Source organism: Chlorocebus sabaeus, chromosome 7 (assembly GCF_047675955.1).
Source record: "Chlorocebus sabaeus isolate Y175 chromosome 7, mChlSab1.0.hap1, whole genome shotgun sequence".
Lineage (NCBI taxonomy): Eukaryota > Metazoa > Chordata > Mammalia > Primates > Cercopithecidae > Chlorocebus > Chlorocebus sabaeus.
Genome location: NC_132910.1, coordinates 56,228,315 through 56,250,197, shown reverse-complemented (window position 1 = coordinate 56,250,197; position 21,883 = coordinate 56,228,315). Strand labels below are relative to the sequence as shown.

Genomic DNA, 21,883 nt, shown 5'->3' with positions numbered 1-21,883 from the left:
ATTACTTTGGGGAAAAGCAAAATAAAACCACAGGGATACATCCTGAGAGAAAAACAGTACTGAAGCTGTAAAAAAAAGCCTCAAAAAAATTGGATATAGGTTCATTTGGTTTTCTTTGTTTACATTTTTGTAATATATTGCTGGATTTCTACATAGTAAAGTTAATTATATTGTGAAATTTTTAAAACAATGATTTTGGAAATGGGCTTGGAATACCATCCTTTTTGAAGGGAGGAGAGACAGAGTACAAATGCATGAATGCAGGTAGGTTGGAAGTTTGAAGGTGGAAGGATGAGGATGGTCTCTGATTTATATTTGCTCAGACAATATTAGGCAAAATTGTCACTTATACAAGATTAAATATGTGATGTTTCAGGTTTGTAGAGAAAGGAAAGTAAGTAAAATTCAGTTATATTGTAGACTAGGAAAGAGAACTGATTAGTAAAAGGTAGAGTTACTAGGTGGTGCTGACGTTTGCTTTTATAAATTTAAAATTATCATGACTTCATTTTCACTTCATGTTCAGTTGCACAGAATTATGAGTGTAGGTGAAGAGCTAGATTCAACCTGGATTAGAATCCTGCCAAGAAAGAAGGATTGAGAAAGAAAAGGAAAAGGAAAGAGAAGGAGAGTGCAAGGACATGATTGTAATCAGGCATGGAATGCAAGTGAGTGAGGAAGAAACGAAGTATGGTGTGGTAGAACAGTCGTAGGAGTGGAGGTGCTAGAGTCTGTAAGTGGAAGCATGAAAGGTATTATTTGAGTATTTGAGAGTGAGATTTGGGAGATGGAACAGTTATTGGCAATGACAAGATCAAGAGGACATCCAGGAGAGTGCATGATTGGGGGAATGGCATCAAGGAACCACGAGGCCTAAGTGTTGAATTTTCTCCCCATCTATTGAAGTCACCAAGGTTGATCACAGGACCAGTAACAGAGGGAAAAACCATGATTTCAGAGTGATATGGTTTGACTGTGTCCCTATTCAAATCTCATCTTGAATTTCCAAGTCTTGTGGGAGGGACCTGGTGGTAGGTAACTGAATCATGGGAGCAGGTCTTTCCCATGCTGTTCTCATGATAGTGAATAAGCCTCATGAGATAGGATGGTTTTTAAAAAGGGGAATTTCTCCCGCACAAGCTCTTTTCTCTTGTCTGCCACCATGTGAGATGTGCCTTTCACCTTCCACCATTATTGTGAGGACTCCCCAGCCACGTGGAACTCCAGTAAACCTCTTTGTGTGTGTGTGTGTGTGTGTGTGTGTGTGCGCGCGCGCGCGCAAATTGCCCAGTCTTGGGTATGTCTTTATCAGCAGCAGGAAAGCAGACTAATACAGTAAATTGGCACCAGTAGAGTGGGGTGCTGCTGAAAAGATGCCCAAAAAAAGGGCGAAGCAACTTTGGATCTGTGTAACAGGCAGAGTTTGGAATAGTTTGGAGGGCTCAGAAGAAGATAGGAAAATGTGGGAAAGTTTAGAACTCCTTAGAAACTTGTTGAATGGCTTTGACCAAAATGCTGATAATGATATGGATAATGAAATCCAGTCTGAGGTGGTCTCAGATGGAAATGAGGAACTTGTTGGGAACTGGAGCAAAGGTGACTCTTATTATGTTTTAGCAAAGAAATTGACAGCATTTTGCCCCTGCCCTAGAGATGTGTGGACCTTTCAACTTGAGACAGATGATTTAGGATATTTGGTGGAAGAAATTTCTAAGCAGCAAAGCATTCAAGAGGTAACTTGGGTGTTGTTAAAGGCTTCAGTTTTATAAGGGAAGCAGAGTATAAATATTTGGAAACTTTGCAGCCTGACAATGCGATAGAAAAGAAAATCCCTTTTTCTGAGGAGAAATCCAAGCTGGCTGCAGAAATTTGCATAAATAATGAGGAACTGAAAGTTAATCCCAAAGACAGTGGGCAAAATGTCTCCAGGGCATATCAGAGTTCTTCAAGGTAGCCCCTTCCATCATAGGCCTAGAGGCCTAGGAGGCCCAAGTGGTTTCATGGACTGGGCCCATGATCCCTGTGCTGTGTGCAGCCTAAGGACTTGGTGCCCTGTGCCTTGTGCCCCAGCCACTCCAGCCATGGCTGAAAGGGGCCAATGTAGAGCTCAGGCTGTGGCTTCAGAGGGTCCAAGCCTCAAGCCTTGGCAGCTTCCATGTGGTGTTGAGCCTGCCAGTGCACAGAAGTCAAGAATTGGAGTTTGGGAACCTCCACCTAGATTTCCGAGGATGTATGGAAATGCCTGGATGTCTAGGCAGAAGTTTGCTGCAGGGGCAGGGTTCTCAGGGAGAGCCTCTGCTAGGACTGTGTGAAAAGGAAATGTGGGGTTGGAGCCCCTACACAGAGTCCCTACTGGGGTACTTCCTAGTAGAGCTGTGAGAAGAAGGCCATCATCCTCCAGACCCCAGAATGGTATATCCACTGACAGTTGTATTGTGTGCCTGGAAAAGCTGCAGACACTCAATGCCAGCCCATGAAAGCAGCCAAGACAGAGGTCGTACCCTAACAAACACAGGGGTGGAACTGCCCAAGACCATGGGAACTCACCTTTTGCATCAGTGTGACCTGGATGTGAGACATGGAGTCAAGGGAGATCATTTTGGAACTTTGAAAGATTTGACTGTCCTGCTGCATTTCAGACTTTCATGGGGCCTGTAGCCCCTTTGTTTTGGCCAATTTCTCCTATTTGGAATGGCTGTATTTACTCAATGCCTATAATCCCATTGTATCTAGGAAGTAACTAACTCGCTTTTGATTTTACAGGCTCATAGGTGGAAGAGACTTGCCTTGTCTCAGATGATATTTTGGACTGTGGACTTTTGAGTTAATGCAGAAATGAGTTAAGACTTTGGGTACTGTTAGGAAGGCATGATTGGTTTTTGAAATGTGAGGACATGAGATTTGGGAGGGGCCAGGAGTGGAATGACATGGTTTGACTGTGTCCCCACCCAGATCTCATCTTGAATTCCCATGTGTTGTGGAAGGGACCTGGTGAGAGGTAACTGAATCATAGCGGCAGGTCTTTCCTGTGCTGTCCTCATGGTAGTGAGTAAGTATTACAAGATCTGATGGTTTTTAAAAAGGGGAGTTTCCCTGCACAAGCTCTCTTCTCTTGTCTGCCACCATATGAGATGTGCCCTTCACCTTCTGCCATGATTGTGAGGCCTTCCCAGCCATGTGGAACTATAAATCCAATAAACCTCTTTCTTTTGTCTTGGGTATGTCTTTCTCAGCAGCATGAAAACAGACTAATACACAGAACTAAGATCATCACTGCATCACAGGCCAGCAAGTGATGGGAGGTAAATATGACATAGTCTTTAAGAAGATGAACTCTGGAGCCACACCTCCAGGGTACAAATCCCCACTCTAACACCTCCTAGCTGTTTGACTGTGAATATTTCACCCAATATTCCAGTACCTCAAGTGCATCAGTAGAATAAGGATAGGAACATATGTAACTCAGTGTTTTTGTGTATGTTAAGTCAGATCGGTGCCTGGAACAAGGTAATCATTTTGAGCCCTGCCATGCTTGAATTTTCAGATTGAGTGAACAACAGGCATGTATATGCGAATATTCCAAAATCCGAAAAAATCTGAAATAGGAAACACTTCTGGTCCTTAGGATGAGATAAGGGATGTTCAACCTATGTAAATGTTAGTTGCTGTCAACTGGTAGTGTCATCAGACAGGGGAGTATTTTCAGTGTGTGTATGTGTGTGCATGAGTATGTATTTATTAGGAAGCATATAGAAATTAGCAAGGAAGGGCAAGTACCAGCAAGACATAAGGTATGGTTGAGAAAAGAGCAACCACTTGAGAAGGCTTCAGGGGAAGTTGTGACCTTGGGGAGGGCCAAGTTTCAGTGAGAGCCCAAAGGTAACAACAATGACCAGAAAAAAGACAGAGATAAAAGGATTAGCTGCAAGCAGACTATGAGTTTCAAAAGCCACAAAACAAGAATTTAGAGCAGTGTGGAGGAGAGGTAGAACTTGGTCAGATTTAAGGGCATATATAGAACTGTATAGAGATAAGTGTCCTCATCCTGATGGATAACTGGGAGGGCAGCACTGGTCCTGCTGAGTCAGGTAAACTAAAGAGATTAGCTATGAGGACCTTGGTCCTGGTTATCTTTCCTCCTGAGATCACTGTCATGTAGTTTTTCAGAAGATGGACTGTGGAACTTGCGAAATATGAACAAAGTTCTTCTGTGGCCTGTGTAGAGTTTAGCTGAGTCACTACCTAGCAGGGAAGCCAGACCATTTCTAAGTAAAAGAGGGCAAGTTTATTTATTATTATTAGTGCTAAAACCGAATCCTAACAGCCAATTCAGGTCCCCAAGACTAGGTCAAAGCCTCATTATAAGTTTTCAAAGCACTTAATTTCTTCTTCAAAGCACATATCATAATAGTGATCATATAATAAATTGCATATTTATTTAATGACTATTTCCCCTCACCTCTTTTATTCACTGATAAAGCATCAGAACTTTGCATGTAGTAGTCACTATATCTAATGCATATCTATGTATCTATATCTCTATTTACATATATAACTATATCATCTTTTAGTGGGTGTTATATTAGGGGTTAAGTTGCCAAATAGATTTATTGGCAATGATCATATCTAATTTCAAAGGTTTGCTCTCTAAGCCTGGTGCCTCCATGTTACTTATCCATGGTTAATGAAGGCTGTTTTTGGAAGAGCAGCCCAGGGAGGAATGGAATTCAGCTCTACAGCTATCTTGCGGACTTTACTTGCAGCATCTTTATAGACTTTCTTCAGGAGAAAAACAATGGAGACAGCTTGAGAAATGAATCAGTCCGAATTGTTGAAACTTGAGTAACAGAGTAGTCTTGAGCTAGTATGAATAAGAGTTCGCTTGGGATGTCCTTTTCACAGTTGAATTCAATAGAGATTATTTTTACATTGTCTGGAATTGCTCAGTGGTTATTTCATTTTTCGGGGTTTCTCAACTAGATCATAACTCTCTAGTGACAGGAGGGAGTGTCATTTGGGCTGCAGGCAGCCGAGCCTTGTTTGGCCAAAGCCAAGTGGTTTCTTGTTATACTGTGCGAGCTATATTTGGGAAAATCAGACTGGCATTATGTAGTAATACATAAAAAAGGCCATCTTGTGGTCAGGGTGCTGTGGTTAATGGGTGAGAAAACAAGGTTGCAAACCACTTCCCACCCTTTTAATAGGGCCTCCTTGAATTAATGAGGCCATGTTGTCAGGGCATAGGGGCATAAATGCAGACACCAGTTCATTTATTGCTGCATTCCCCATAGTACATAACTGTCTACAGCAGCTATGGTGTACACGTTAATAATTATTTTACTCAGTGACTGGAAATAGTATATATTTTTTTCACTGTCATACTCTCAGATAGCTGCTGTAGCATTGCTTTTTTGCACATGTAGTAGCACACTTGGTTGAAACTGACTTTTTGGAGTTGGGAAAGCTATCAGGGAACTGCTGAAATGAGGCGGCTTGTGGTCTTTCCCCCTCCTCCTTACCCCTAGTTGAATTAATACCCAATTTAACAATTTAAACAAGTGTCTGAGATCCTAGGAGAGAATTTCAGGAAAAGGCAATAGTGCTTTGCAAACAGCTGGGGTCCAGTAAATTTGAATCAGTGAGCTGAGCAAGAAGAGGGCAACAACACAGATTCAGAGCAAATACAGGAAGGTGGGGAAGAAAGATAGCGGGTGGAGGTAGGGTGGCAGCAAAAGAGTAAGGAATTTGACGTAGCGTCCCTATATTTTCATCCTAGCTTGGTCTGTTATTTGGCTGAAATCTGTGTCCTGAAGCAAACATTTTAGGTGGGGTTGATATTAGGATCCCAGAAAATCTTTACATAGAGGCTGGATTTAAATCCACTCCACTATCTTATTCCCATCCATTTAACATTGTCACACTTTCTGACACGTTATACCGGCAGGGACTGAAAAGGAAGACTGACCTGCTCTTGGCCTTTTCCTCCCACATCCACTTTTCATCTGCACAAATAGTACATAAACATAATGCTTGAGAATTGCAAAATGTTCAAGGTGATTTTTAAAATATGGCTATCAGATGGAAATATCCAAAAGCATTTTATGTTGTCTTAGTTAGACTCTTGAGTAACTTGTGCTGTGTGATAACATTCTTTACTGTCATTACTCTTGGAACACAATAGCCTTCTTTCTGGTCTCCTTCCTGCCACTTGTACCTCTCTCCACATAGCAACCAGCGACTGGTATGGACTGTGTATGTCCCCCACATTCATATGTTGAAGCCCTAATTCCCAATGGGGTAGTATTTGGAGATGGAGACTTTGGGAGTTAATTATAATAAATGAAGTCATAAAGGTGGAGCCTTCATGATGAGATCAGTGTTTTTATAAGAAAACACACCAAAGCGCTCTTGTGCACTGTCTCCGCTGTCTCTTTTTCTGTCTCTCTCTCGTATCTGCCATGAAAAAACACACTGAGAGTGAAGGGATGACCATCTGCAACCTGGGAGACAGTCCTGCTCACCAGAATCTGACCATGTTGACACCCTGATCTCAGAATTCCAAACTTACAGAACATGAGAAAAATATGTTTCTGGTTACACCACCCAGTTTACAGTTTTATGTTATGGCATCCCAAGCTAACTAATATAGCCATCTCTCAAAAATGTACATTATATCTGAAACTTTCCTGCTGAAAACCTTTTAAGGACTTCTTATTTCTCCTGGAATAAAATTAAAATCCTTATCATAGTCTACAAGGTGCTGAATAGTCTTTTCTTCAACCTCATCTCATATTGTCCCATGAAAAGCCATTTTCCACCACAGAAACTTTGCACTACTCATCCCTGCCTGCAAGGCTCATCTTTCACTGCTTATTTTATTTATTCACCTTATAAATATTTCTGGTTACTATGCCAATTATATACATGATAACTTTCTGCATACTTTTTTATTGTTTGTCTCTCTATATACTGTTATGTAATGAAGAACATAAACTGCATGAGGGCAGATTTGCTGTCATTTCCTTTCATTGATGTGTTCCTTGCACATAGTACAGCATTGGAGACATAACAGGTACCTATAAAGCATTCATGGAATGAGTGGTTACTAGCCTAGAATTCTCAGAGTATTTTCATTGACATGAAAAAACTCACTTCCTTCTTTGATTCTTTGTTATAATTTTGTTTTCTTTAGCTTGGGGTTCATTATAAAACATATTTACCTTTCAATTCCACATTTTTAATTAAACATGGGCTGGTTCATGGCTGGGAATAATCCTGTTTATATAATATCTATTATTTCCTCACATGTATCTAGAAGGCTTCTCCACAATAATAACTTTTAATCTGGAAAACTGAGACCCAGCTTTGAGCCCTGAACTTAGAGGGACCTACCCTGGCTCTCCAGGACCTCACCTCTCCAATGGGTCAGGAGTCCATGGGGCCAAGAGGATGCACCCACCCAGGACCTGCCCACTGATTTTATGATCAGATGCCATGACACATAGAAATCTAGAATCCCACACTCAAATCACCCAGGCCTGCTTCTAGGTCCTACAGTACCTCTTTTTTCAAGACTGGGTCCAGTATGTGCCACACACCTTGGCCTGAGGAATAGCTATTACCATAGGTGTGAGCAGAGTCTAGACAAGTATACTGGGGTGTCTACATGCCTCTGTGCAAGGCAGGACAGACCAAGTGTGGAGATGGGAAGAGAAATCAGCCTGACAATCAGTAATTCCAGAATCTGTCAGACAGACTTGGCCCCAAGAGTAAAGAGGCCTTGGGTTCAGGCATTCACTCCAAGACATTTGCTGAGTTGTTGTACAAGCTTGGAGTTGGAATAAAAAAGACTAGTCATAGAAAATTAAGAAAAGAATAAAATGAAGAAAATTTACTGTTAATAAAGAAGTTTTAAGAGTTAAAGAAACTCTAAAGTAAAAATTATATTACTAGGAAAGTTTGTTTATCTATTAAGGTTTTTTTTTTTTTTTGGCTACAGTATGAAGATTTTTAAAACACTACAAGTTTCATATATTACCTTTTCTCACGAGCCAATTCTTGCAAAGGTAAAGAAAGTTAGTTACTTCCTGTTTCTTCATAAGTATTTTTGAAGAATTTAATATAGACTAGAAAGTGATTTTTAAAATGTTTTGTGCCAATCTTACAGAAGTTCTGCACAGTTGTACTGATTGCCTCTGTAGCTATAAAATGGCAAAGTTAGTGTTAATGGTCAGGGTAGAAGGATGGCTATGGATCAATTTTCATGGAGTAGCTTTGCTTCCTGCCTGAGGTGACATGAAAACAGCCTTTTACCCTGAATTAAAAGAGCAACTATCTAGATTTATATCCACTCCCTTATTTTATTCTGGTTTATACTTATAAGTAAGGAATTTAAGCTATATAAAATATGTATTCCCCAAAAACCGGAACCACATAAAAAAGAGAGCATATAACTAAATTATTATTACATTTGCAGTTTTTAACAGACCCTAATGTGATTAATCTTAAAATTTTGTTATGGGTAACAACTATCATTGCACATATTTAAAATTGTCTAACTAGAGACAATTGGCTTTGATATTACACAATTGCCCGTCAGAAGTCCTTAGAAGTTTTATCAGCATAGAGAGGTAAAGTAATTCTTAAAAACCTGAATGAAATAAGCAAAGATGAGATCAGAAAGGTAAAAGTGAATTCAAAAAATAAAGGAGCTAAACAGAAATACAATTAGATCTGTTGATGAGGGCAATAAAAGTAAACAATGAAAATTATTTTTGACCCGGCTGATGGGATTTGAAGTGTTAAAAAAGTACCTCTTCTTTTCTTTTTCTTAAAACAAAGAAAACACTTTCCTTTCTCTGTCTATAAACTTATATGTGATCAGGTAGGAAAGAGATTTTGACAGTCAAAATGTAGATTGGGGCAAGGACAATATGGTTCATAGATTTTATTAATAGAATTTTTAAAAATCAAAGTCTCCAATGAACATTCCATGCACATTCATTGTTCTCAAAGTTGCCCAAGTGAAACTACACGAAACCACATATTAGACTCATCGAGCTACACTGAAAATTACATAGTAAGTATTGGCTTGTATAATTTTCTTGTAAGATATGGTATTTACTTTATCTTCAATTAGTAAATACAGAGCTTATAAATGTGTAGTGAATTCTGTTTATAGGGGGCACAAAAATCTAAACATTAAAATCTTGAATTATTACATGGTAGGGTTTGGACTAAGATGAAATGGTAGTGACATGAGTATCTTTGATAGTGTTACATAAGAAGTATAGAGTCCAACATTTTTCATAGTGAAAAGCTATTTTCAGGTGCTTTATTGCCAATCTGGTGCCTTCTCTCTGCCAAAAATTTAGGTGCTTGTGTGAACACATATACAACACCAAAGTACAGATTGGAGAATGCACAAGGAATGTCATCCCCAGGAAATAAGCAACCATGGTTGGCATTTTGCAGAGCATATTGAAACAAAGTACACCTTAAATTTCAGTATCACATAGCTATCAGCATAAAACTATAGGACCATAGAAAGACTGTTGGTGAAATCTGAAGTTTGAGCCTTTCTAGTAGAGATACTAAAATTAGGCACCATTTAATACAAATTGGCATGGCACACACATATAGATTATAGACTCAGAAATATGAACATTCAGATAAGACTAATTTGGAGATACCAGTTATCTAATGTGAATGGCCTGGAAGTAAATAGGAGAATCACTCTGGATATTCCTTGTAGTTTTGAAAATCCAGCCAGATGTATTATCATTCCTAATAAATTGTGCATAGTTCTTATTTCATGTTGTGGAATTATTCTTCTCACGTAATTTTGAGTTTAATAAAAAATAAAGTCCTGAAGAAAAGGATCTCAAAAAGCAGGTATTTATAAAGAGATTTATTTATCTGGGTAAACCCACTAAAATTTTAGTGAGTATTTGGGTGCTCAGATTTTAAAATCAGGCAAGAATTATTCCAGCTGAATGGTGTTTAAATAGAATAAGGCTTATTATTTTCTGGATGAGTTTTACCTAATCCTGGAATGCATGTAAGATAGGCTGTAGTCTACAGTTTTTGCACGTAAAATCATTCAGACTTTAACACAATGAAGTTGCCTTTTTATTCTTGATGAATATCCATTAAATACAGAGTCACAGAACAAGACAAATATCAGAAAGAAATGACTGGGCGTGGTGGCTTATGCCTGTGATTCCAGCATTTTGGGAGGCCAAGGTGAGTGGATCATGAGGTCAGATCGAGACCGTCCTGGCTAACCCAGTGAAACCCCGTCTCTACTAAAAATACAAAAAATTAGCCAGGCATGGTGGCACGCACCTGTAGTCCCAGCTACTCAGGAGGCTGAGGCAGGAAGATCGCTTGAACCCAGGAGGCAGAGGTGGCAGTGAGCCGAGATGGCACCACTGCACTCCAGCCTGGGTGACAAAATGAGACTTCATCTAAAAAAAAAAAAAAATTTGTATAACTTTTCTGAAGCACAAAATTAAAAGTTGTATATATTATCATTGGGAAGACTGAGACTTGGAGTTAATTGTTGAGTTTCCTAGAATACAATATAAGTATTTCTTATGGAGCCTTTTAGGATATCTCAGGTGATCAGATTATGGTTACTAGGCAAATGCAAAAGTAAGTTTTAAAAACATTCTACTTCTTGTTCACAATGGAATTTAGTTGGTCTGATAAATCATGTATGTGCTATCAATTCTCTTTCTTACTGATAATGGGTCAATACAATTATATGCAGTTCTAACTCCACAACTGGACAGACAAACTGCTGCATGTAAAATATTAAACTTAACAAACCTAAGCATCAGTTATTTAAAATGCAAGTAGCTGGTCTTGTTGAACCATTCGTATTTTCCTAAATCCAACATATTCTCTCATATCACTTCGCCTCTATACAAGTTCCTTAGAATGACCCTCTTCTCTTTCTAATTTGGCTAATTCCTGCTCATCTGTTAAAACTCAACTCACCCATCACATTCTCCAGGCATCCTTCCTTATCATCCTTCTGCCCATTTCAGTTATTCTGGTTTGGACATTCTCTTTCTGTGTTTCCATAACCTGCCAGGCTTTTGTCTGTCATAACACTTATCCTCCAATGTTATGTTCATCTTTTTGTTTTTCTCCTTTAACAGAGAATACCAAATGTATCTATTAATTTTAAATTATCAGTGTAAAGCAGTGCCAGATAGATAATAGGTGCTCAATACTAGGTGCCTAAAAAATTAAAGTTAGTATAAGACATTTTGCAACATATGGAGTGATGTCAGACTGCAAGGGATTCAGTTTTCGATAGACTTTGGTGTGTCAGAAAGGAGAAACATCAACTGCCATCAGTGAAAATGTCTTATTACTAGTCATCTGGAACAGTTCACATTTTGTGAACCTAATGAGTATAGAAGCCGCCTAAAGAGCCCTCTATCACATGAAATGGACAGCCCCAGTGACATTGTTGGTCTCAGGGCTATTCAACCTAAAAAGATCATAAAATAAAAAGACTGTTGATGTAAGATTCTGAAACACTCTATCACTATCATAATTTTCCCAGTTAACATATTTTTAGTACCTATTCTGCATCAGGTATTAGTCCATTTTCACACTGCTATAAAGAACTACCTGAAACTGGGTGATTTATGCAGAAAAGAGGTTTAATATACTCACAGTTCCACAGGATTAACAGGAAGTATGACACTTGGAGGACTCAGGTAATTTACCATCAGGGCTGAAGGTGAAGGGTAAGTAAGGACCTTTTTCACATGGTGGCAGGAGAGAGAGAGAGAGTGAAGGGGGACATGTCATACTCTTTAAAACCATCAGATCTGTTGAGAGCTCACTATTCATGAAACAGTAAGGGGAAATGTGCCACTATGATCTAATCACCTTCCACCTGGCCCCTCCCCTGACACATGGGGATTACATTTGGACATGAGATTTGGGTGGGGACACAGAGCCAAACTATATCAGGTATCCATAAGCATTTTATGTACATTATTTTTATTTAATCATTACAACTTAATTGAAATAGGCATTGGTATTTCATACATACTGCAGATGGGAAAATTGAGAATTTGGGGAATAAGTAAGTTGCTCAAAGTCAGACAGTAATAGAATTTCAATGCTGGTCTATCTCTAATGACCATGATCTCCACTGTTCAGCTATTCTGTTTCCATTAGATACAGCCTGGAATATTCACTGATGTTTCATTTCCCTACTTACTGTCACCATCAGTTATTTTCTGACTCTTCCCCTTCACAACAGTTGACCCTATAACTGACTGTGACTCCTCAAGCACCCTCTTCCAGTGTTAATCTAGCAGCAGGACTAATTTATCAAGACTGGGGAGAATAAGAGGAAAGTTTGATCTTCTCACTTGAAACTCCTACTCTCCTCCATTTCCTTCTGCTAAAGTATTCATTATGCAGAATGGAACACAGAATTAAAACAGGAGGAAATGGGTGGGTGACATGACTTTGCTCTGTGTTCCCACCCAAATCTCATCTTGATTTGTAATCATCTCCACATGTCAAAGGCAGGGCCAGGTGGAGATCATTGAATCATGGGGGCAGTTTCCCCCATGCTGTTCCCGTGATAGTGAGTTCTCACAAGATCTGATGGTTTTGTAAGGGGCTTCCCTCTTCACTCGGCACTCATTCTCTCTCTTGCCACCCTGTGAAGAGGTGCCTTCCACTGTGATTGTGAGTTTCCTGAGACCTCCCCAGCCATGTGGAACTGTGAGTCAATTAAACCTCTTTTCTTTTTGAATTACCCAGCCTCGGGTATTTCTTCATAGCAGGGTGAGAATAGACTAATACAACGGAGAAGGGAATAACCTTAATTTTGCTTTTTCCATCCCTAATCCTAACACCATCACCACACTTCTTCTACTGAAACACTTACAATGTGATTATGTGATGAGAAGAGAAGAGACAGAGATGAGAAAAGGAAATCATGTGGAAAATATGAGGGTAAATACTATCAACATTTTTTCTTCCATATTTGCCAGTCAAATCCCCCCAACTCCCAAACTCACTTATCCCTTGTATGAATAAACATTTCTATTTAAGTATAATACATAGACTGTACAAATCATAAATGTATTTTAATAATTTTTTACAAAATGGACACATTTATAATCACCACCCATGTCAACAAACAGAACAGTATCAACACATTGTGAATTTAAATTGCATTTTCCTGGTGATTAATAAGTTGCAACAACTCAGATATTTAATAGTCATTTGAGTATTTTATTTAGTGATCTGTCTTTTCAATTCTTGTCTATTTTTAAAATTGTGTTGCCTGTCGTCTTTTATTAACTTGTAAGAGTGATAAACACACACACACAAACACACACATACATAACATATATATGTTGTATGTATTGCAAATATTTTCTTTCCCTTATTTGTTTGCCTTTGAAGAGTATTGTCTTTGATGAAATTAGGATTTTTTAAATTTTAATATAGTTTTACATAATTCTATATAATTTTTTAGTCTTCTGTAATACATGAATTGTAATGTAATCCAACTTATCAATATTTTTTTCTAATGATTAGTACATTTTGTGGTCTGTTGAAGAAATCTTTGCTGCAAAATTATGAAGATATTCTCTTATGTTATCTTCCAGAAGCTATGTTTTATCTCATGTAAATTTTGATTTATAATCCATCTGGAAGTGATTTTTGAGTGTAGAGTGAACTCTGTGTTAAGAATCATTTTTTCTTCTGAATATGCAATTAACTCATTATTTTTTTGAAAAGCCCTCCTTTCTCCACAGCATTGTGTCACCTTTGCCCTAAGTCAATTGTTAGCAGTGGTGACAATCTGCTGCTGGACTCTCTTTTGCCCTGATTTAATTGTCTATTCAAGTGCCAATGCCACACTCTCTTAATTTATGTAATGTCTTCAAATTTTGTTCTTTTTAGAATAGCTTGGCTTCTTGAGACTCTTTGCATTCCATTAGTCCTAAAATCTGATTGCCCATTTTTACAAAAATATAAACAACACAAAATGCTTGCTAGAATTTTTACAGGAATTGCATTAAACACATAAGCCAATTTGCAGAAAATTGAAATCTATTGAATACTGAGTCTTCCAGTCTAAAACTTGGTATATTGGTAACATCTCAGTTTTTTCAGGTCTCTTTAATGCTTCTCACAATAACTTATTGATTTGCACGTTTAGAACTTTTACATACTTTGTCATTTCCTACATATTTTATTTATTATGCTTTTTTAAATGTGAGTTTTTAGTTTTATCTCTAATTGGTGGTACATATAAATACATTTGCTTTTTAAATACTGTTCATCTGTGCAAAGACATTGCTTAAGTTGTACTGCTTTTAGTAATTTATCTGTATTTACTTTGGGATTTTAAATGTATAAACATGTAAACCGTAAATAAAAGTTTTATTTCTTTATTTTCCATTCTTCTACTTTCTTCCTTCCTTTTTCCTTCCTTACCTCCTTCTCCCCATCTCCTGTCACTTTTCCATCTCTCTTCATCTCTCTTCTCCTTGTTCTTCCTCTTCTCTTGTTCTTTTTTTCTCTCTCTGTATCTCTCTCCCTGTCCCGTCCTTCTTTTACTTTTTTTTTTGTTTTTTGCCATATTGTACTATTAGAAGTCTTCAAAATGGTAATGAATACAAATGGTAATACAGTACATTCTTATCTTATTCCCAGTCCCATGATGAAAACTTTTAATACTATAGCATTAAATATGTTTATTGTAGATATTATGTTATAGATACCTTTTATCAGATAAGAAACTTTTCTTCTTCTTCTTTTTTTTTTTTTTTTTTTTTCTGAGATGGAGTCTGGTTCTGTCGCCCAGCCTGGAGTGCAGTGGCCGGATCTCAGCTCACTGCAAGCTCCGTCTCCCGGGTTTACGCCATTCTCCTGCCTCAGCCTCCCGAGTAGCCGGGACTACAGGCGCCCGCCACCGCGCCCAGCTAGTTTTTTTTGTATTTTCTTAGTAGAGACGGGGTTTCACCGTGTTAGCCAGGATGGTCTCGATCTCCTGACCTCGTGATCCGCCCGTCTCGGCCTCCCAAAGTGCTGGGATTACAGGCTTGAGCCACCGCGCCCGGCAAGAAACTTTTCTTCTAATCATAATTTTCTAAGATAATTTAATTATGGTCTTTAATCATTTCCAATGCTTTTCCTGCATCTTTTGAGGTCTTTGTAGAATTTCCCTTTTTATTTTGCTAATGTGATGAATTACTTTAATTTTATAATATTAAAGAAACCTCGCTTTCTAGAATAAGTTCAAGTTTGTTGTAATATAGTTTTTAAAGTATATACATTTGAATTTTATTTGTTCATAATTTCACAAACATTGCATTCTATTTAGAAAATATATTGACTTGTAATTTTTTGTTCTTATAATGAACTAGTCAAGTTTTAGTATTGAGCTTTCATTAGCCTTAAAAAATAGAGAACTTTTACTTGTATGTTTTAGACTAGTTTGTATGGATGATACTATTTTTCTTAAACAGCTTTGAAGAAATAACTATTACATTGTCTGATTCTTACCTTTCTTTGATATTGTTGGAAATTTTTAGTTCCAGTTTCAATTTGTTATAAGCTCTTTATAATATTTTTATATTTTATAATACAATCTGTAAAATAAATCTACCTGTTTGTTTCTGATGTTAGTAATTAGTACCTTCTTCCATGTATAATTTCAATTGTTTATTTTTATATGTAAGATATCAGTTGACTTTTGTATATTGACTTTGTATCTTGTGAAATTTCAATGCTCATGTTTTAATTCCAGGAATTTTTTTGTTGTTGATTCTATAGAATGCTTTTTCATAGGCAATCATGTCATCTATGAATAAAAACAGCTTTATTTTTTTCTTCTCAACCAACATGTATTTATTTCATTTTCTTGTCTTATTGCATTAGCTATGACTTTCCCTACAATGTTGAATGGAAGCGGCAAGAAAGGACATCCTTGTCTTGTTCCTGATCTCAGGAGAAAGGCATTCAGTTTCTTACCAGTAAGTATGATGTTAGTTTTTCTGTAGCTATTCTTTACAAAGTTAAGTGAGTTCCCTCTATTTCCAGTTTGCCGAGAGCTTTTTTTTTTATTTTATTTTATTTTTAAATCATGATTAGGTGTTGGATTTTGTCAAATGCTTTCTCTGCAACAATTAACAGGATCATATGATTTTTCTTCTTAAACCTGTTGATGTGGTGGGTTGTGCTGATTGTTTCTGATATACCACCTCAATCCTACTTAGCTATTGCTATGGTTTGAATGTTTGTCTCCTCTAAAACTCATGTCGAAATTTAATTGCCAGTGTAATGGTATTGGGAGGTGGAATCTTTAAAATGCTGTTAGACCACAACAGATATACCCTCATAGGAGTTTCAATGCCTTAAATAAAAAAGTCTTCAGGAGTGAGCTCTCTCTCTTACTCTCTCACCTCTTGATATGTAATAATGCAGCAAGAAGGCCTTCATCAAAAGCAAGCAGCTTGGTATTGAACTTTCCAGTCTCCAGAACTGTATGCCAATAAATGTCTGTTTATTATAAATTACAGAGTCTTCGGTATTCTGTTGTAGCAGCACAAAAGAGACTGAAACAGCTATGGTGTATAATTCTTTTTATACATTGCTGAATTCAATTTGCTTTGTTGAAGATTTTTGCATCTAAGTTCATGACAGATGTTGAGCTGTAGTTTTCCTTTCTTGTAATGTCTTTATCTGGTTTTGGAAATATGATAATGTTGACCTCATAGCATAATTTAGAAAATGTTAATGCTCTATTTTATTGAAAATATTGTAACAAATTGGCATTATTTCTTTCTTAAATGTTTAGTAAAATTTACCAGTGTAACCATCTGGAACTGGGTTTCCTTTTTTTGAAAGATTATTTATTAAAGTTTTTAAATAAACATATAAATATTTACATTGTTTCCCCTTGTGTGGGTTTTGATAGTTTGTGTCTTTCAAGGAAATTCATGGGCATAGCATTGTTCATAGCATTCCTTTGTCATCCTATTATTGTTCCTGTGACGAGTAAGGATGCTCTCTCTTTTATTTCTGATAAATTGCATGTTCTTTCATTTTTTTCTTGATTAACATGGCTAGAATTTTTTAATTTTATAATTATTTTTAAATAATCAAATATTAAATGTATTGAATTTGTCTATTGTTTCTATTTTCAAATTTTAATCATTTCTGTTTAATTTTTATTGGTTTCTTTTCTTGTGCTTGCCTTAGGTTAAATTTCTATTCTTCTTCTAGCTTTTTAAAATGGAAGCTTATATTATTGATTTTAGATAGTTTTTCTTTTCTGATATATGTATTTAGTGTTTTAACTAAAAATTTCCCTCTTAATACTTTCACTGCATCCCACAAATTGTAATTTGTGTTTTTTATTTTGCTTAGTCCAAAATGTATTTTATTCATTTTGAGACTTCTTCTTTGACCCATGTGTTATTTAGAAGTGTTATTGCTTAATCTCCAGATATTTGATAATTTACTTGTTATTGATTTATATTTTAATTTCATTGTCATCTGAGGACATACTTCGTATGATTTTTATCCCTTTAAATTTAAGGTATATTTTATGGCCAAAAATGTGGCCTATCTTAATGAATGTTCCATGTGAGTTTGAAGAGAATGTGTGTTCTGCTTTTGTTTAAGGAACTATTCTTTAAATATCAATTAGTTGGAACTGATCAACAGTGCTGTTCAGGACAACTATATACTTATTGATTTTCTGCCTGCTGAATCTATGAACTACTGAAAGAGGGCTTTTGAAGTCTCTAGCTATAATAGTGGACTTGTCCATTTCTTTTTATAGTTTTAACCATTTTTCTCTCGTATTTTGATGCTCTATTGTTAGGTGCATACACGTTAAAAATTGTTATGTCTTCATAGAGTATTGACCTTTCTATCATTATGTAGCGCTCCTGTTTATCCCTGATAATTTTCCCTATTCTAAAATCTGCTTTTGTCTGAAATTAATATAGCTACTCCAACTTTCCATTAATTAGTGTTAGCATGATATATAATTGTTCTTCCTTTTACTTTTAATTTATTTGAATGTTTATATTTAAAATATATTCCTTGTAACAATATTGCTGTCATTACTTTCACTTGTTCATGATATAATTATCCAATACAATGTTGCTATTATTTACTTTTTAAATGTTTTTAAAAATTTATTTTTTATTTTTGACATATTGCAATTGCATATATTTACAGGGTACAATGTGATGTTTTGATATATATCTATGTTGTATCATGATCTAATCAGGGCAATTAGTGTAACCATCATCTCATGCATTTTCTGTGATGAGAATATTCAAAGGCCTCTTTTCTAAGTGTTTTGTGATATGGAATATTTTAATATTAACCATAGTCATCCTATTTGACAATAGAACAACCCAATTCATTTTTTTATTTAATTAAAAATTTGTACTAATTGATCAACTTCTTACCATTCTATTATTCCTCCTCCCTTTCCCAGTCTCTAGTAACCACTGTTTTACTCTGGTTTTATATCAAGTTTTTAAAAAAAGATTCCACATATGAATGAGATTATACAGTATCTGTCATTTAGTCTCTGGCTTATTTCACTCAACATGATATTCTCCAGGTTCATCCCTGCTGTCACAAATGACAGGATTTTATTCTTTTTCACAGCTGAGTAATATTCCATTGTGTGTGTGTGTGTGTGTGTGTGTGTGTGTGTGTATCTCACAATTCCCTTATCCATTCATCTGTTGTTAAACTTTTAAGTTGATTCCATATGTTGGCTATTGTAACTAGTGCTGCAATAAGCACGAGAGTGCAAATATCTTTTTGACATACTGATTTCCTTTCCTTCGGATATACATGTAGTAGTGGCATTTCTGAATCATATAGTAATTCTGTGTTTAATTTATTGAGGAACCTACATACTGTTTTCCATTATGGCTGTACTAGTTTACAATCCCACCAAGAGTGTGTAAGTGTTTCCTTTTCTCACCATTTTAGCCAATGCTTGATTTCTTTTATATTTTTGGTATTAGCCATTCCAACTGGAGTAAGGTGGTATCTCGTTGTGGGTTTACTTTGTGTTAATGACACTGAGCATTTTTCATATACCAGTTGGCTATTTGCATGTCTTCTTTTGAAAAATATCTATTAAAGTTTGCCCATTTTTTTATTGTATTATTTTTTCTATTTCTATTGAGTTAAGTTTCATACATTCTGGATATTAACCTCTTGTCAGACATAAAGTTTTTTTCTATTTTCTTTCCTTCTGTAGGTTGTCTCTTTACTGTGTCAATGTTTTCTTTGCTGTACAAAAGCTTTTGAGTTTGATTTAATTCCATTTGTCTATTTTTATTTTTGTTGCCTGTGACTTTGCAGCCTTATTAAAAAAAAAAAAAACTCTTTCCCAGCCCAATTTCATAAAGCTTCCTCTCTACATTTTCTCCTAGTTGTTTCATAGTTTTTAGTTTTACATTTAAGTCTAATTTATATTGAGTTGATTTTTGTATGTGTTGAGAGGTAGTGGTCTAGTCATGGTCTTCCACATGTAGATATTCAATTTTCCCAACACTTATGTATTGAAGAGACTGTCTTTCCCTCAATGTATGTTCTTGGTACCTTTGTTGAAAATTAGTTGGCTGTGGATGTGTTAATTATTTCTGGGCAGGCTATTTGGTTCCATTAGTCTATGTGTCTGTTTTTATGACAGTACCATGCTGTTTTGTTTACTATAGCTTTGTAGTATATTTTGAAGTCAGGTAGTGTAATGCATCCAGCTTTGTTCTTTTTGCTTAGGACTGTTTTGGTTATTCAGGGTCTTTGTAGTTTCATATGAATTTTACAAGAACAATTTGGACCCTCCTTTGCAATTTGGACGCCTTCTTTTTGTTTCTTTCGTCTAATTGCTCTGGCTAAGGCTTACAGTATTATGCTGAACAGCAGTAGTGAAAGTGGGCATCCTTGTCCTGCTCAGTTGATATCCACATCCTCATCTCAGATGCTGGGGCAGTGGAAGGGATTACTCAGCAGGGGATACTTGGCATAGAGACATGGTTCTCCTCAGTTAATTGGCAGTACCAGTGTGTGGGGGCTTACTTGTGAGGATAAGGCTGACCTTCTCCTTATCAGTAGATCAGTCCATTTTATTAAAATTTCTCCACAGTTATCCTGTCCCCAAAAAGATTACAAATCAATTATATAGAGTATGACTAACAGAAATAAAGTGTGCTGGCTGCAGCTTCTGTATCCATGGATTCCGTATTAAGGGGAACCATATTCTTAGTGTGTTGCCAAGGGCTTACAGTTGCTGTTGTTTCTTACATTGGCCATGTTCCTCCATAACCCCTGAACCAGAATATACAAAGCCTGGAGTTAGATAACCATCTGACTTTTTTTTTTCTTTTTGAGCTGGGGTCTCACTCTGTCACTTGCCTGGACAGAGTGGCGTGATCTCGGCTCACTGCAACCTCTGCCTCCCTGGGCTCAAATCATCCTCTTACCTCAGCCTGCTGAGTAGCTGGTACCACAGGTGTGCCACCAAGCCCAGCTAATTGTTTTGGCATTTTTGGCAAAGACAGGGTTTCACCATTTGCTCAGGCTCATCTTGTACTCCTGAGCTCAAGGAATCCACCTGCCTCAACCTCCCAAAGTGCTGGGATTACAGGCGTGAGCCTATGTGACCAGCCCATCTGACTTCTTAAAAACTGTAGAACTTCACTTCAGTTATTTATTGTAGTCTTGTATGCCTATCTGTAAAATTTTAATAAACTAAATGTCCTATTTTTGTGGAAAATTTGTATTAAGTGCTCTGTGACTTTAATTCATGTATGTAGTTATCCAGATGTTCCAAGCACTATAGAATAAACATTCTCATCACTGAACTGTACTGAGTAAAATGCATGAGAAGAATTAAATAAATAATAGAAATTTTAGCTTATCACAGCAGAAAAAGATCCTCCTGATCATAGAGGAAAACTTGTTCAGCTCTTCCTCATTAGGCATGATATTAGCTGTGAGTTTGGCATATGTGGCCTTTATTTTGTTGAGGTGTTTAATACGTACTTTCTATATCTAGACATAGATAGATGTTTGTTGAGAGTTTTTAACATGAAGGGATATTGAATTTTGTCAAATGTTTTATCTATTGTAATTATTATATGTTCTTTGTCTTTTTTGCATTATATGTTCTTTTGTCTGTTAAAGTGGTGGATTATACTTATTAACTTGCATCCCTGGGATGAATCCCACTACATCATAGTAAATGATCTTTTTAATGAGAATTTTTGCATCTTTGTTCATCAGGGATATGAGTCTGTGGTATTTTTTTTTTGTTGTGCCCTATTTCAATTTTGGAATCAGGGTAATGATGAGTTCATAAATTGAATTTTGAAGTATTCTTTCCTATTTTTTGGAATAGTTTGGGTATAATTCATATTAGTTCTTTAAAAGTTTGATGGAATCATGTTCTAAGGTCTTCTCTGATGGAGATTTTTTATTACTCTTTCAATTTCCTCACTCATGGATCTGTTCAGATATTCTACTTTATAATTTAATCTCGGTAGCTTGTATGTGTAGAGGAATTTACCCATTTCTTGTATGTTATTAAATTTGTTGACTTACAGTCATTCGTAATAATTTCATGATTCTTTGTTTTTTCTATGGTATCAGTTGTAATGTCTCCTTTTTAATTATTTTATTTGCGTCTTCTCTCCTTTTTCCAAGTTAATCTGATGGTTCGTACATTTGGTTTATCTTTTTAAAAAACCTAATCTTTGTTTCATTGTTCTTTTAAATTGTTTTAAGTCTCTATTTCATTTATTTGTGCTCTGAGTTTTATTATTTCCCTTCTTCTACC

The 21,883-nt window shown here is 36.4% G+C and overlaps 1 long non-coding RNA gene across 5 annotated transcripts in view; it reads right to left on the bottom strand.

Annotated features, from left to right (window-relative positions):
• LOC103236063 (uncharacterized) overlaps positions 1 to 21,883 on the bottom strand; it is a 237,813-nt gene that overhangs the window by 64,387 nt on the left and 151,543 nt on the right. The window lies entirely within an intron of this gene.